At 39.1% G+C, this 15,627-nt stretch overlaps 1 protein-coding gene across 1 annotated transcript in view; it reads left to right on the top strand.

Moving 5' to 3' along the window:
• The first annotated feature begins 5,954 nt into the window (after positions 1-5,954).
• hivep2a (HIVEP zinc finger 2a) overlaps positions 5,955-15,627 on the top strand; it is a 68,803-nt gene continuing 59,130 nt past the window's right edge. The window contains 2 exon segments of the mRNA XM_058755657.1: positions 5,955-6,335; positions 6,766-6,834. The gene's annotated coding sequence lies outside the window, so the exon portion shown is untranslated.

The following is a 15,627-nucleotide window of genomic DNA, read 5'->3' as shown; positions in this document are numbered from 1 at the left end:
AGAAACAGCAGGTATAAAGCACACACGCACACACACACACACACACACACACACACACACACACACACACTTTTAATGCCATTACTCCAGTCTTCAGTGTCAAATGATCGTTCAGAAATCATTCTAATATGCTGATTTTCTTACTATTGTCAATGTTGAAAACAGTTGTTCTTTTGTGTAAACTGTGATAAGTCTTTTTTCATAGAAAGTTCAATGCAATACAAATAAATGATCAAAACTAAAATAAATATAAATTATAAAAATAAATTGTTGATCAATTTAATGCATCATGTATTGTATGGTTATGTACAGTATATATATATATATATATATATATAACAACTTTATAAAGTCTAATCTACTTGTCATCCAAAACTGGAAAATTAAACATGAAAAGGTAGCTTAATTCAAAAACATCTCAGAATGAGTCAGTCATGCTCTTGCTAATACCAGCACTTACATCTGATTAAATACAAACACACACACACAAATATGTACATGCACACATTCACAAACAAAGAGCTGTGGCACAACAGCACGTACAGATATAAAGACCCTTCCCTCATTTCCTTGCTTGTAAACAATGAAGTGTAAAGCTACTACATCTGTATTAATGTAACATTTATCAGACATATATAAATGAAGTATATAAATGAAGATGCGGAGGGGGTTAAGGATAAAAAATATGTTTCAGTGATAACAGTCACGGGAGTTATGATTTGCTTCTAGGAATGTCTAGTGGTGATCACTTCTGGGAAATAAAAGTGCATTGTGATTCATGGCATTCAAACATGGCATGGAGCAGTGTTTTTATCTGGTCCACCGATAATTAACTGAGAACTGCTTTGTGCTGCTGGGTACACCCTTGGTGTCCTTGAGAAAATGACTTTGCACGCTGAATACACGCAGACACCTGCACAGGCACTCGCAATCAGTAAACGCCAGCCAGTGCAACAAGATGACTTGATAAATGTTGATGAAACATACCCTTTGGGTCAAGTGCAGACATTTCCATTTCCTCTTTATTTCCTGCGGGAAAGCGCCATTGACTGTGATGTCTAAGCTCGTCCGGCAATGCTGATTTATGTCTGTGTGCTGTCAATTATGCTTGAGTGACTCAGATGCCAGTGCTTCTTTGGGGATGCCCTTGCTGTGGATTACAGAGGAGCTCCCTATTGCCAATGTGATGGGAACTCCAGGTCACAGCTGATGTGATCACAAGCTCCTTAAAGGAAACGTAAGCCACTCTAACCTAGCCAGTAATCCATTTAACACAATACAGAAAAGATGCACCACTCCCGGCAAGACAAGCATGCACATTTCATATCACGAACAGGACGTTCCCTTGATTTCTGTTGGTTTTGTAGTGAGCTAATGATAATTTCTTTCTCCTACCCCTGAACTAAAGCCTCAAACAAGCTTTCATTCATTTTGGTTTCCCTCAAGGTTTTATTGTCCCTACGAGGACATTCAGTCCCCACAACGTAGGTAAAGCCTAGGGCCTCATTTATAAAGCGTGCATATGCTCAGATTTGATCTTAGAGAGTGCGTACGCTTAAATCCACACCAACGCTCATATTTGTAAAAACTGGTTTTGACGTAGAAAAGTGCTTAGCGTACACACTATTTCTTGTCGGAGTATTCTTGTCATTCAGTTGCGCGCAAGTTCAAGATCATTTGCGATTCATACATGCGTTTTCTGTGCATACGTTCATTCTATGAATCACACGTATGCATATTTGAGAGAGGATTGTAAGATCAAATTTAGGATGGTTTCTGCGCAACATTTTATAAATGAGGCCCCTCATGCGCACACAAGAATTGAACAGGTTGTAGAGCTAAGAAAAATTATAAATAGTAAAAGTAAAATAGTTTACTTTAACAGTCTCTCTTTATTTGGGGCCAAACAAGGCCTGCATACGTGATGATGTTTACATGTATATAATTTTACTATTAAAAGTAATATTGGAAAGTAATCAACTTATTAATTGTCGTGTGTGTGTGTGTGTGTGTGTGTGTACTTGTTTGCTACATTGTGGGGACCACATGTCGCCACAAGGATAGTAAAACCTGAAATTTTTGACATTGTGGAGAATGGCCTGCAGTCCCCACGAGGGAAAAAAATGATTAAAAATAGTAAATTATGTTTATCTGAAAGTTTAACAATGCAAACAGGTTTAGGTTTAGGGTTAGGGGATAGAAAATATTGTATGGTCAAAATAAAAGTAATAGAAGTCAATGGAAAGTCCCCACAATTCACAGAAACAAACATGTGTGTGTGTGCACTGTCAATGATGCAGAAGTGTCTCTATATTTACCGCCTACAGTTCTTCTTTCCTAAACAATATGTGTCATGCATGGACATGGAGGTAGGGAAAACAGGTCACTGCCATAATTTTAGAGTAGAAAACAGACAAATGTGATGCTGGAAGAAGTCACAAAGGCTATTGAGCAGTTGTTCGTGGATGATAACATCTAGATCTTGGTGCAGATTCTAAATCTAAATTTGTCGTTTTATACTTCAAAATGATATTACTCTAGTGTCAAGTAGACCTAATGTCACCGCGCGTTCTCGCCCTGCCCTGATGCATCAAATTACAGGAACACAAGACTTCTGTCGCGGTTTGGAGTCGGAGGAGCTCGTTCTGGACAAATTTCACCAAGGGAGTTCCCTCCTCTATCAAGACAAGGAAGAGGCCAGGCAGGCGGGTAGTCTCGGTCAACCCCACTCCCTCCCCCCCTGCAGCTCCACGGGGACGCGCGCTGGGGGATCCGATGACGTCACAATCACACTGACACACACGCGCGCAGATTCGCTCTCTCCTTCTCCCTCTCTCGCTTTTCTATTCTGGGAAGCGACGCTAGGAATAACCCCGTCTGCCCCCCCAGCCGAAGCGGACTAACTCACTTTCATCTCTTTCTGAAGCAAAGACGCACTACATTGTACTCCAACACCTGGCGTCTGCAGCGTTGTCGTTGCCTCACAATTCGAGTTGAACTGATATTTTGTGTCAGTCAGAGCCGGGAGCGACAGTGGCGTTTGACACTCTTTTGGAATGTTGTGGGCGGATTTGAAAACGTTCTACCGGTAAGTTCTAGTCTTGTACACCTTGTTCTTAGAATGTCAGGGAGTGATATTCTTCTGAAAGCGCGATTAAGCGAGAATGAGTTGCGGATGGGTCTCCTCCGCTTATTGGGACATGTGGGGAATACCCCGTTTGCCTGGTTGGAGATAGTGAATATTGCGTAATATCCTAAGGAATTTGCACGGCTGATGCGAAAAGAGACATGAATCGCTATCTTGAGAGCGAATGTCATTAATGTCGAAGGGTCTGTGCTGTTTGTGTTGATGTAGACCGTTCGTTTTGTTCAGCATGGGTAATGTTGTGATCTGTATTTTCATGTACACACCGCCTGTGCGCGTGTATGTGTGTGAGCAGGAGAGAAGGTGGGTGGGACTTTGGCTCGTTCCGGGAATGTTCCATGACGCGCTCTCAGTCAGTGAAGGGCCCCTTTAGGGAGACTCTCGACAAGCGATTGTTGCTCAAGTCGGATGGCACCTGCTTTAAATGACCATGCTGTGATAGGATGGAACAATTATTTATTTATTTATTTTAATGTGGCGACACATATTGCATTCAAAAATGCATACAAAAGAATGTTAATGTATTAATATCTAATTTTTCACAACTTTCCAAATTGACAGCTCTAATACTTTATTTCAGCTATTTGTTATTTTTTATGCAAAACATACATATGCATACAAACATATTGCAAGCAGCAGTTACATGTTAAAGCTTAGTTGGAGGCTATACTATTATTATAGATAAATATTTAAAGTATACCGAAATTATAGGTCTTATATAGCTTTCTAAAATATACAATGAATTTCTTTTTTAGGGAGCAGCATTTTGCTTTAACGCTTTATATTGATGTAATTTTGTGAACCACAATCTTTTTGTCATTTACCTTTATGCAGACACTTTCATCCAAAGTGACTTACATTGCATTCAGTGTACACATTTACCTTTTTTTTCCGTCTTTTTTTTCCAGTTCTTGCTTTCTCTGGAAATCACACCCATGACCTTGGCATTGCTGGCACCATGCTCTACAGTTTGAGCTACAGGAAAGCATTTTTGTGAAAAATGTTTACTGTTCTGTTCTTCCATGATTAATATAAGATACTATATATTGTATATCCGGTAGGAATGGGCAGTAGGGTTATGTAACAAGCAAGCACACCAGCAGAGACAGGGCCAAGGGTGTAGCCAAGTATTTACAACCCATCAGGCAAATTAGTTTATTTGACTATGCCAAATACATGAGCCAGTGCCCTTTGCACTGGCTTGATATATATGTCCAGTGCAATGCATAAACACACCCACCATATCTCTTCCTGACACTGACATATGATACATAAACATCATTTTGTTTTCCATCACCTGGGTTCTATCCATCAAGAAGCAACAGACAGAGTTGGAGGTTTGACAAATGTCCTTACGCATTTTTTCCACAACAGAATCAGTCACATTGATTCCGTGTTGAGCTTTGACACATCTAGGCTTTCTGGCAATTTATTTGTAATTGTTTCTGATGGAAAGTCACTTTTAAAGGTAAACTGACCCACCTTATGTTCTCACTTTAAACGCACACACACATTTATGATTCACCCCTCGAAATGGCTTTCATTCAGTAATGCCAACATAAACAAATGGGTTCCTGGAATTAGGGAAGCATATTCAAAGGCTTCAAATTCTTAAGTGCCACTTTGATGGGAATTTCAACAAGCTTTCTTTGTGGCAGCCTGTTCCCCGGTGCAAACCGAACCATTAAATGCAGAGAACCCTCAGCACAAATTTAGGAAGGCAAAGGTCACTCTCTAGCACTTAGTCAAACCACACTGTCATTGGCTACAGAAGTCTTTTAGAGCTCATGCCATGTACAGGTCTCCGGTACATCTTTTCTTTCAAAATTGTAAATAAAGATTATTGGCGTACATTTGACAATGAAATACTAGCCTATTTCGGTCTTTTCGGAAAATGTCATGTTCAGTTGTCAGTTATTTGTAATTATTTGTGAAGTTTACTAGCGACTTCTGAGTGATAATTGTTTCTACAACTAATTTTGTAACAAACTGCGAACAGAAATTGCATTTACATTTATGCATTTAGCATATGCTTTCATCCAAAGCAGCTTTTGCATTTAAGGTATACATTTAATTGCTTGAACCCATGACCTTGGGGTTGGTTGCTAGAGGCATGCTTTTCTGTTTGGTACAGGAAAACTGACATGCACCAGTTGTGGTTAAATGCTAAATTGTGCAGTGGGCAACTGTTGTTTTTGTGTGCATGATGAGGGGAAGGATTTGTTCTCATGGTGCTGGTATGGAAGGAAACAGTTGAGGCGTATCACCGCTTAAACAGTGTGACAGAATGGATGCCAGCATCTGGGTTGTGCTTTTCCACCTGTTGCTTCAGGTTACATAATTGGATTTCTGCTCGAGAATACAAGGTTAAGGAGGAAAATACGATCTGGAGTAGCCACATACTTGGGGCTGATTCCTTGCTGAAAACAATCAGAGGTGAGCGATTGCGGAGGTGCTTCATTTACGTGGTTTTAATGTTCTCGTAACATTTTATACAGTAATACTTACTATTTCATGGCAGTAATAAAACTAGCTCTCTCACTCACAACGCTCAGTGTTAAACTGAATCCGGTATAGATGCTGGGAGGAATCTTCATGTGTGTGTTATAATCCTGAGGCTGTCTTGAAAGTGTCAAGATGAGCCGGCGTCTGTGTTGACACCCTGCCAGAGTGTGAATGCTGCGCGTGACGTCCTCGCTTGCTCGCTTCAGCTGCACAACAGGAAATACTCACGGCCTCCCCTCCTTCCTGCTTTGAAAAAGAGGTAGTCTCTCGCTCACACTCGCTCTCCTGCCCTTCTTTTCTTTCGTTTTCTGCAGCAGCAGGGCAAGGCGAGACCTATTTTAATGCCTGCAGCCATCGCCGTGGCTGACGCCTCCTTCGGACCATCCGGCCAATCAGAGAGCAGCTGCTTACGCCGAAGAAACATGATCGTTTTTTTCACTCTTTTGCTCCTTTCTCTGAGCAAGTGAAGGTAGCAGGAGTGGGAGCAACCAAAGAAAGAGTGTGCGGGAGGGAGGAGGAGAGAGAGAGAGAGAGAGAGAGAGAGAGAGAAGGCTGCAGACAGCAGTAGGGAAATAGCTTCTCGCAGAGAACGTGAGCGAATGGTGATTGTACGGGCTTGCGTGATTGCCACAGCAGAGAGGAAGGAGGTTCGGTGCCCCCGAGGATCTGAAGGATGCCATGTCAGGTGAGCAACTGACCCCCGGCAGGGAGAGATAGTGGAGGAGCAGTGAAAAAGAATGAGAATGAAAGTAAAGAAATGCTGGTTGTGCTGTGACTTGTGGTTTCTTGCTGCTTTGCTGCTTGTTTTTAAGTCCTATATGGAGTCAGGCTGAAGTGACAGCTGGTTAGCGGGTATTGACAGGGGATCTGACCGATGCTGGACACATTTGCACAAGTTCAGTAGCTTACGGGAACAAGTTTGTTAACCCACTGACATACCTTTTCTGATAATGTGTAGTGATTAAATACAGATACCTTGTCCGATTATAGATAACTTGTGCACTAGATGACTTGGCATATTGAACACTGCTGTACAAATTTTGTTTGTGTGTTTGTGCTTTAATAAAACCAGTGTTGCATGCACTAATGACATTATCTTTTCTCTTTCTGAACAGGGTGTGTGAGGAGGGTGTGTACCTGGATTAGATTCCCGGGACCGTCAGGACAAGAAAACCGAACACTGGGTACAGTATATGTTTGAGATACGTTGTGCCAAAATTAGTACAGGTGTTTATGCTATGCTTGCAGCTGCATCAATCAGAAGTTCGTAAAGCGGTGACGTCATCGGTTCCTGTGTGTTTGGTAAAGCATCTCCAGAAACGTTTGTGCAAGGGTGTGTTACTCAAAACCTATCGCGCTTTTTTTAAACTGCAGTTTCTGAGCTTTGTTAATAGGGCTGAATAATTAATGAGCAGGTAATTGAGTTGGGCTAATTATTCATTATAAGAATGATGAATATCATCGCCGATTTGGGAAGTATTTCTCGCCTCTCATTATTTTCAGTCGCTTTTGATGAACTTGCAGTCAACTTTGTTCAGGGTAGAGTTCGAGATAACAAAGAGAACGAATATGTGGGCCTGGAATCGAAAAGAGGAACTGAAAATAGTAAAAGTAGAACATACTTTCTAATCTATTTTAGAATACAGTCATCTTCAGTGCATGTATTGTTTTAGTGGAGGTTTTTGAGGTAGGCCTGATGTACTGTATATGTTCTGTTGTGTGCCACTCTTTTTGTAGGCCAGACCTCTTCTGTTTTTCTTTCTTTCAGGCTACCTCAACCATATGCTCAGGACACAAAGAGCTGTTTGTGACCGTACATAGTTTGCACCGTAAAAATAGATGTATAAAACATTGATAACCATCAGGCACCGCACAAGCCTGCCAGTGGATCAACAAAATTGAGGGACCAACTACCTTGAGCAAATTGTAGAAGAGTGTGTATAAGTAAATTGAACGTGTGGTCGTTGATTCAGGGTGTGGTGCCGTCACGTCTGTTATGGTGTGTGTTTGTCGATGTGGAGCTCGGTGGTTAGCACTGGACCGTAGGTAGAGTGTGAACTGTTGTGTCTGTCTGGACTAGAGTATTGTGGGTGGCAAATGTTGATCCATGCCTGAAGCAGTCTGGTGATGTAACCACAGTTTGCTCGGGGTGATAAAACAGGCAAGTCATTGAACTTTTCTGTTTGTGTTTAGTCTGTAAAGTTCAGGTGATGTTGAGCAACAGATTTTAATATTTTGGTTTTCGATGTGGAAGGCTGAGTGGGTTTGTCGTGCCGATGTGTATCACATTGGGTCAAATGGCATTTGATTGCTCTTGACTCCAATTGGCTAGGAGTGTTGTGATGCTCTTTGCTGATTTGAGGTGACAGTAAAGTGCCTTCTGGTTATAATACGCTGTGCTAATTGGAAAAACATGTGGCCCCTGGAAGAAAGGCAGCTGTACGACAGTCAGGCGGTCGTTGCCCTCTTCGTAGTGGTAAGCATTTGCCCTTGTTTACCTCAGAGAGCGTGAGTGTGGTGGGCATGGAGAGGTCAAAAGGTCATGCTTTCAGTCTTCTTCATGCAAGGGATGAGTTATAAGTGGGTCAAAATGACAAAGGTAATGACAGGAACTTGGGTAAGGATGCTTTGAGTATGGAAAATAGTTTCACATTTGGACTAAAGTCAGCATTTGGAATTATGCTGTATAATGCGATCTTCTGAAGTGAATTAATATGCTAAATAATATGAAAACCTGAAGACTGGTGTGCTGAGTATGGCTAGATATTGATGCATATCTCCCGATTCAAAGCTGCTTTATTTGATTCAGATTTTTTATTCAGATTCACTTGAGTATATTTCAGTGAAAACGAAAGAAACTCTCTCTTGCTAATGCCATTAATTATACAGGGAAGTGTTTCAGATGGATTCAACTCATCACTGAAGAACCAGCTCAAAAGAATCATTTATTTTTGGAATCAGACTACATTGCTCGTGCTTAGGGATGTAACAATTAACCGCAAGCTGGTTGAAAATCGATTCAAATATGTGACGATTCAAATCGGCTGAGATGCTAAACAAATCACGATTTAATGTCTGAGGGGAACTTACTGTCTTTAGAAAAGTTTAGATGGTATTTTTTCTTTTCGTCTTGCCTCCGTATAATGCATATTAATGTTCATAAGTGCAGCGCTGCTTTGTTTACAGCGGAAACCAAGGAAACGCTTTAAGTGCCACCTGCTGGCAGAGAGTAAATCTGCATCTCATTCAGCTCGTCTGCTGTTTCTGTTTCATGCAGATATTTTTTTTAATATTATGTATAGTTTCACAAAACTGAAGTCAGACCATTCTGTTTTTGCTTCAAATTTCGAAATTATACAATCTAATTTAGATTAAAAACTGCTCATGTTGCATGTATGCAGCTTCTTTGTTTGGATCATGATTAAAATGCAGTGGTTGCCTCTGATTTTAAATGGAAAGAGTATAGACAACGCCTTATTTTGTTTATATGAAGAGATTTCTTTTATATGTGTTACTAATATATTTGATTTGGGGCTTGTTTTAAAATTTCAATTTAGTTTTATTATTTACATTTAGGCTACATTATATTTACATGTTTTTATTTAGCAGACGCTTTTACCCAAAACAACTTACAAATGAGGACAATAGAAGTAATCAAAACCAACAAAAGAGCAGACAAAATATATTAGTATATTATTATAGTGTCATATTTAAATTTCACAAAGAAATGTGCAGCATTTTGTCCAAGCAATAATACAAGGACACATTTAATTTATAATTTGTCTTAAATCTCATTTTGTAAAAAAAAAAAAATTGTGAATCAAATCGAATCGTGAAATCAAAATCATGAATCGAATCGAATCGTGAGTTGAGTGAATTGTTACATCCCTACGTGCTGTATGTTTTTGTTTCACTAAGAAGTACTGGCTTATAACAATCTTATAAAATATTTTTGATTCATTGATTTGATTCACTAAAAATCAGCAGCTCAAGAGTCATTTGTTCATTAATCGGTCTACACTGGTCACATTTTTTCTCAAAGTTTGTCTTTGCCATCTACTTTTTAACTGATTTTTAAGCCCATTATTATCATCAGCATTGTCAGCATTTGCATTTTTTGTGTGCGTGTTACTAAAATGACTTTTGGTTGAGTAAATAATGCTGAGGCATTTTGAAAAATATTTTCAAACATTCTTTCAAAATGACATTCTTGTGACCACCCATGAATCAAACTTTTAAACTTTTGACCAGCATGTGCATGCTCAACAGTCCAGTAATGGCAAGTCAGCCATTATTACTAATTCTTACAGGCAATCTGTGCACCTGTTAGTGTTTTTCAGCTAAATGTGGCAATGGAGGATTTTTGTTATGGATTACCATTCAGAAAATGGTCGCGGTCAGGGCATCGCCTGACCTGTGAGTGTATATGTAGGTGTTTGTCCCTATAGTTCATGACACTTTTCACCCTACTGAGGGGCTGTCAGGTCAGGCACCTTCCATCCAAGGCAAAAAGGTCAGAGCTGCCAATGCAGTGACCACAGTTCTCTGGAGAGAGACGTGCTTCCTGCCTTACAGCTCTTCAATGTTTAAAGTCTACAATTAGTCTGACAAAAAAAACCCTGATTGTAGCCAACTCGCAGCGCATGCTGTATGAAATCTCTCTGAATGGTCATCAGGTGCACATTCTGCCCCAAATATAGAGAATGCAATGAACAACTGAATTAAATTGTGCAAGGAGAGTGAGGGATTGAACTATTTGACTCCTTTTCATCTTTTTTTTTCTTCTGTGCAAGTCAGGGCTAAAACATCCACTGCTCTTCTTGCTTGAAATGTTGGCAATTAGCTGTGTAAAGTTAAAGTGCATGCAACGTGACTGCATACATTAAATTCTGTGTCTTTTAAGACATATTCTGGTTTCAGCTTAATCAACAGCATTTGTGGAATAATGTTTACAGAGGATGCAAAGGAGGCCAATTTTTTGGAGGATTTAAAAGCAGAAATCTATAGCTTTTCATTTAAAAAAACATTCTAGAATTCTATATTATTTTAGCTGTAAAGTTGTTCTCATAATTTATATACGTGTAAAATATATATATATAATGTGCATATATATATATATATATATATATATATATATGCACATTACTAAATAAAACAGCGTAGGAAATATTACTATTGTAGTTTTACTGTTAAATAAAAAACATAAGTAATAATAATGATTTTATTACCTGTCATTTCTTCATTTTCAAATGTTAAACCGTCAAACATAATATTGATTTAAATGTTTGCAGGGAGATGTCAGTCTTACAGTGTGCACTATGAAACAAACTCCATCTCTTAGATATAGTGTGTTTGTAGAACAACATAATTTACCCAGATGCACTGCCTGTTTACAGTTCCTTTATGCCATCTGATATCACTTAAATCCTTCCTTGATACATTTAGTCGTCCATTAGCCCTTAAGTGGAGGAGGCGGTCTAGTATGAGCGATCGACTTAGTAAAACACACGGCACAGCAAAAACACTATGCATGATGATTATACGAATCTCTCTGTCAGCAGTTGCGTGTATCATGCTAATGGAGGATCTCGCTCATCAGAAGAGCGCGACCGCCCTGATATACAACGCTGAGATGACTGCTTATGATCTGAACCGCTGCAGGGGTTCCAGGTCGCGTTGACGGCTCGAGGTTGAGGGAAACGGGAGCTATTGGTCAGCCCAGAGCTTTTATATGAACCCCGCCGAAGAAGACAATGCACAAAAGCCCCTAAAGCAGCAACACATACTCTGTTACTATGGGAACCTATCAGAACTGTGCTTTGTCCTTGACGGAATCAGATGGATAGAGAAGCTGTATTAGTGGAGCTTAGAAGAGAGAGAAACAGACAGAGAAAAAAGAATAAAAGCAGGAAGCAGCATGTGTGAGGATGAATGGAGATACAGTACGTCTGCCTTCGAGTGAATTTCAACACAACGGGAGACTCTTGACCCTCAACCCTTGCTCTGATTGATCTGTCTGTATCGATTCAGTACATTAAGAATTTATTATGCCGCTAGACATCTCACTAGATTACATGAGCTCTTTGCTGACTAATTAGGTAACAGCAAAAAAGACAACAGTGTATTAGGTCGGAGAAACAAAGGTTCCTTGCACACATACACACATAAAGAATGAAGCACATGGCGCACAGGGACCAAAACTAGTCTCATCTTTCCCAAGCAGAACAATAGTCTGTGCAGGTGTTTCATCTGATCAGAAATAGAGCACCTACCCACCCACACACACACATACAGTTATACAAAGACACACGGAAACTCGTACGTATGCACCAACGAGCACACACATACATTCTCATTCACCTAAACTGTTTACGAGCAACCACGCATGCAGCGCACCTTTCTCTAACAAGCAATGCTACATTAGATACACTGTCTGTGGGTCGGAAAATAAGATAACGGAGTTGTTACCCAAAAATGAAAACTCTGTCATCATTTACTCATGCTCTTGTAGTTCCAAACCTTGATGACTTTTTTGTCTTCCATGGAACACAAAAGGAGATATTTTGACTAATGTCTGTGAAATTTAAATGAATGGGAACTGGAGCTTTTAAGCTTTAAAAAACACACAAAAGCACCATAGATGTATAAAAACTTGGTTTATATTCTATAAAGACTATAAAGACTTATTCACTGGTTATTATTCACTGATTTTTCTTCCAATTCTATTGGAGCAAATGGGAACACAAAAATTGTATTACATTTACCACTATAGAAGTTTACTCAACTGTGAAGATTTCTGCTTCTGGGAACTTCTGTAGAAATATGCAAAGGGTCTATCGAGTCAGTAAATTAAACTTAAAGAACCAGATCAGTCTGATTTATGAGCCAATTTTGCTAACTGGATCCACCAATTCATCGAAAAGATTTGATTCTAAAGAATCGTCTGTGCATGAATCGGGCATTGTTTTTCCCATATACTCTCATAAACATGCAGAGTTTGGGCGTAGGTGAATGTTTCTGGAGAATAACCACATCTGATTGTTCTTTACACTAATTGCTATAGGGTAAACATACCTATTAAGCTCACGTACCCATTAAGCACACTTCTATGTTTGAGATCAGATTATAAAAAGAAAAAAATAATTTATTATCCTACTTGATGTCTTAATCAATTGATCTGTTTGTTACTATATACCTCCTATAATTTCAAGTCAATCAGATCATTGCACACTGAGATATGAGTCTCCATGTGTCCACACTGTCTGGCGGCCATTTTGAAAGCTGTCTAAAAACTTTCACCAAAAGAGGAGCCCCTTAAATGTGCATTTTTTAGATGTTTAAGCCTTTATTTTGGGTAAATTTCACTACTTATTGTAAAATTAAGAGATTAATGTTCAGACTTTTGCATATTATAACCTGGAACTTGGATGTGGGGAATAATTACATCAGATCCAAAAGATAGTTTTAGCAACATAGCGCAGATGCTGCAGAACACAGTTAGCTGATTAGCTGTATAAGATTGTGTGCTACGCTAATATATTACTTCACAGGCATTACTGGCTTGTACTTTTACATCCATAATATTATAAATTGACAGTTTATTGCTGGTCTGTGGTTTTACAGTGCTGTAATTTTTAAAGAATTCATATTATTGTAAGGTGTATGAAAATCACACAGCTTCAGTGTGACATCAACAAGAAAAAGTATAATTTCATAGATATTGTTAATAATAGTTGTTTATATTAAAATATGTATGAACTTAATACATGACCTAGACTATATATTTAGCAAAAATCCTGTCATTTTAATAAATATTACATTACATTTATTAAAAATTGTTGCTGCTCCAATTAAGCTCAGTGTGCTCTCTTTAAGCTCTTCCACACTGAACGTCTCTGTAAATACTGTAAATACTCTAAGTTAAGTTAATCGATTTTCTATGGATTCTGTCAACTCAAATCTACAGACTGGCTCTGATCTTTGGCAACTAGCATCAACTTCTCCAGACTGTAAATTGGTGGAAAATCAGGGCAAAAATCGTGTAGTGTATTCCAGCCATAAAAGACTATAGATAAGTTGACATCCATTTAAAAAGAGGCTTCATAATGAGGCTAGTTTCTGTGTTCATCCGCATGAATTAAATGTTTTATTGGTTTGTTTTATTTGATTTTTGAATGTTACTGAATGTTACTTTGAATGTGGACTATAGAAGTTGCAATGTGCTAAAATGACACTTCACTATGAATATATAACTGATCAAATTGAATGCCTTGTTTGCTTGATTTTAGTGTTCTGTTTTTTTTGTTGTTGTTTTTTGTGTGTGATTGACTTTGTACCTTCGAAAAAAATATATTTTTACAATTATTCTTTAAAAATTTTCCTTAAAATAAACAAGAATTTTTAATAAAACATGATGTGAGCTTATTGGGAACAGGGGTGTGCTTAAAGGGTACAAAAATGTACCCATTAAGCACAGCCAGACTTTTTGAATTTAATGATGTATATCTTAATTGAAATGCTTTTGTCATTTAAAATAAAATTAAATATTTTTGTGTGAGAGATTAATATTTTATTTTAACATAACTTTTTGTACTGAAACCAATATCTGGTGCACTAAAAATGTCTCAATGTAGATTTTCGTGAGCTTAATAGGTATGTTTACCCTACATGTAATGTAGTACATTAGTCGTATGGACCATTTTGGACCCCATTCACTTTATATTGAAAGAATGTTCTTAAAAAAATTCAGATTTATTAAAACACTTTTGTGTTCCACTGAAAAAAGAAAGTTATAGAGTATGACCTTGGTGTGAGTAAATGATGACACATTTTCCATTTATTTAATTTTTTTGGATGAATTCCCCCTTTAAATAACTGTATTTTGTAGCTCGTTTAACTGCCAGGCTGTACAGTAGATACTCAGCACCTCACAGCCCCTCAGCTGTTCTTTTCTTCCTCATGCCACTTCCAGATAACAGAGCATTTGAATTTGAATAGTCCAGGATTGGACAACAAGCGTGCATGCTGTTGTTTCCTGCAGCCAGGCAGAGGTGAGGCGAGCGGCGTGTGTCCGTAGGCAAAGCACATGGAAAGCAGCGAGAGAGCGAGCAGGAACTGTCCTGCCTCGCTCTCCCACACATCGCGCCGCACAGGGCGTGCAGGCAGAAAGCTGAAATACGCCCTCCTTTCGTTTCCTTCTCTTTGTCAATGCAAATCGCACACCGTCCAAAAGCTGCACCGCTGCAACGGAGCACGCTTCCTGTTTGACATGGTGCATGCGTGAGCTTCTGCAGAGGTGGAGGGATGCGTGCTAGAGTTGATGCCGGGCCTGTGGTTTTCATGCCCACTCACTCAGTTGCCACATGCAAGCGTGTATGCGGGTGCTCAGCTGTCTCGATAAGGTCAGACGGTGACGGCTGTTTCTGGCGTGGAATTGCATCACAGCAAGAGACCCATTACTTCTGTGGCTAGACCCGGGTTCTAGTGATGTGTATCTCCCTATCTGGCAGACTCCTCTGTGCACTGCTATCTCTCTCTCCGGATGTCAAAGGCGGACAAAGCAGCACTTATGTGACACCTCTTTAACTTAATCCTCTATTATAATCATGGTTTATCTATATCTTAATCTATTAACCCAGCATCTGCAGATGACCGGCAGAATGCATTGCTAATTTGCATGAAAATCCACGTCATTAGATTACTAACATCATTACATTACTAATACCCGGTATGCAGATTACTAGATGGATGTAAAATAGCACCAGATGGCTTTGAAATCAAAGACTGTCGTCACTTTAAATTTAAGATAATTGTTTTATTTGTTCATGCAATCTGTTTTAAGTCGCTTACGGGCTTTTGGTTCCTTTAATGCACCCAGTTTTCCAAATAAAACGATCTTAGGCTTCACTAGTTTTTGTCCTTTGTCTCAAATCTTTGTTGTTGATCACATATTCCTGGACGGAGGAAGATGTTTATAT

This window comes from Onychostoma macrolepis, chromosome 20 (genome assembly GCF_012432095.1).
Source record: "Onychostoma macrolepis isolate SWU-2019 chromosome 20, ASM1243209v1, whole genome shotgun sequence".
In the NCBI taxonomy this organism is placed as follows: Eukaryota; Metazoa; Chordata; class Actinopteri; order Cypriniformes; family Cyprinidae; genus Onychostoma; species Onychostoma macrolepis.
The sequence above is the reverse complement of the archived record's forward strand: the minus strand, read 5'-3'. Positions and strand labels throughout refer to the sequence as shown.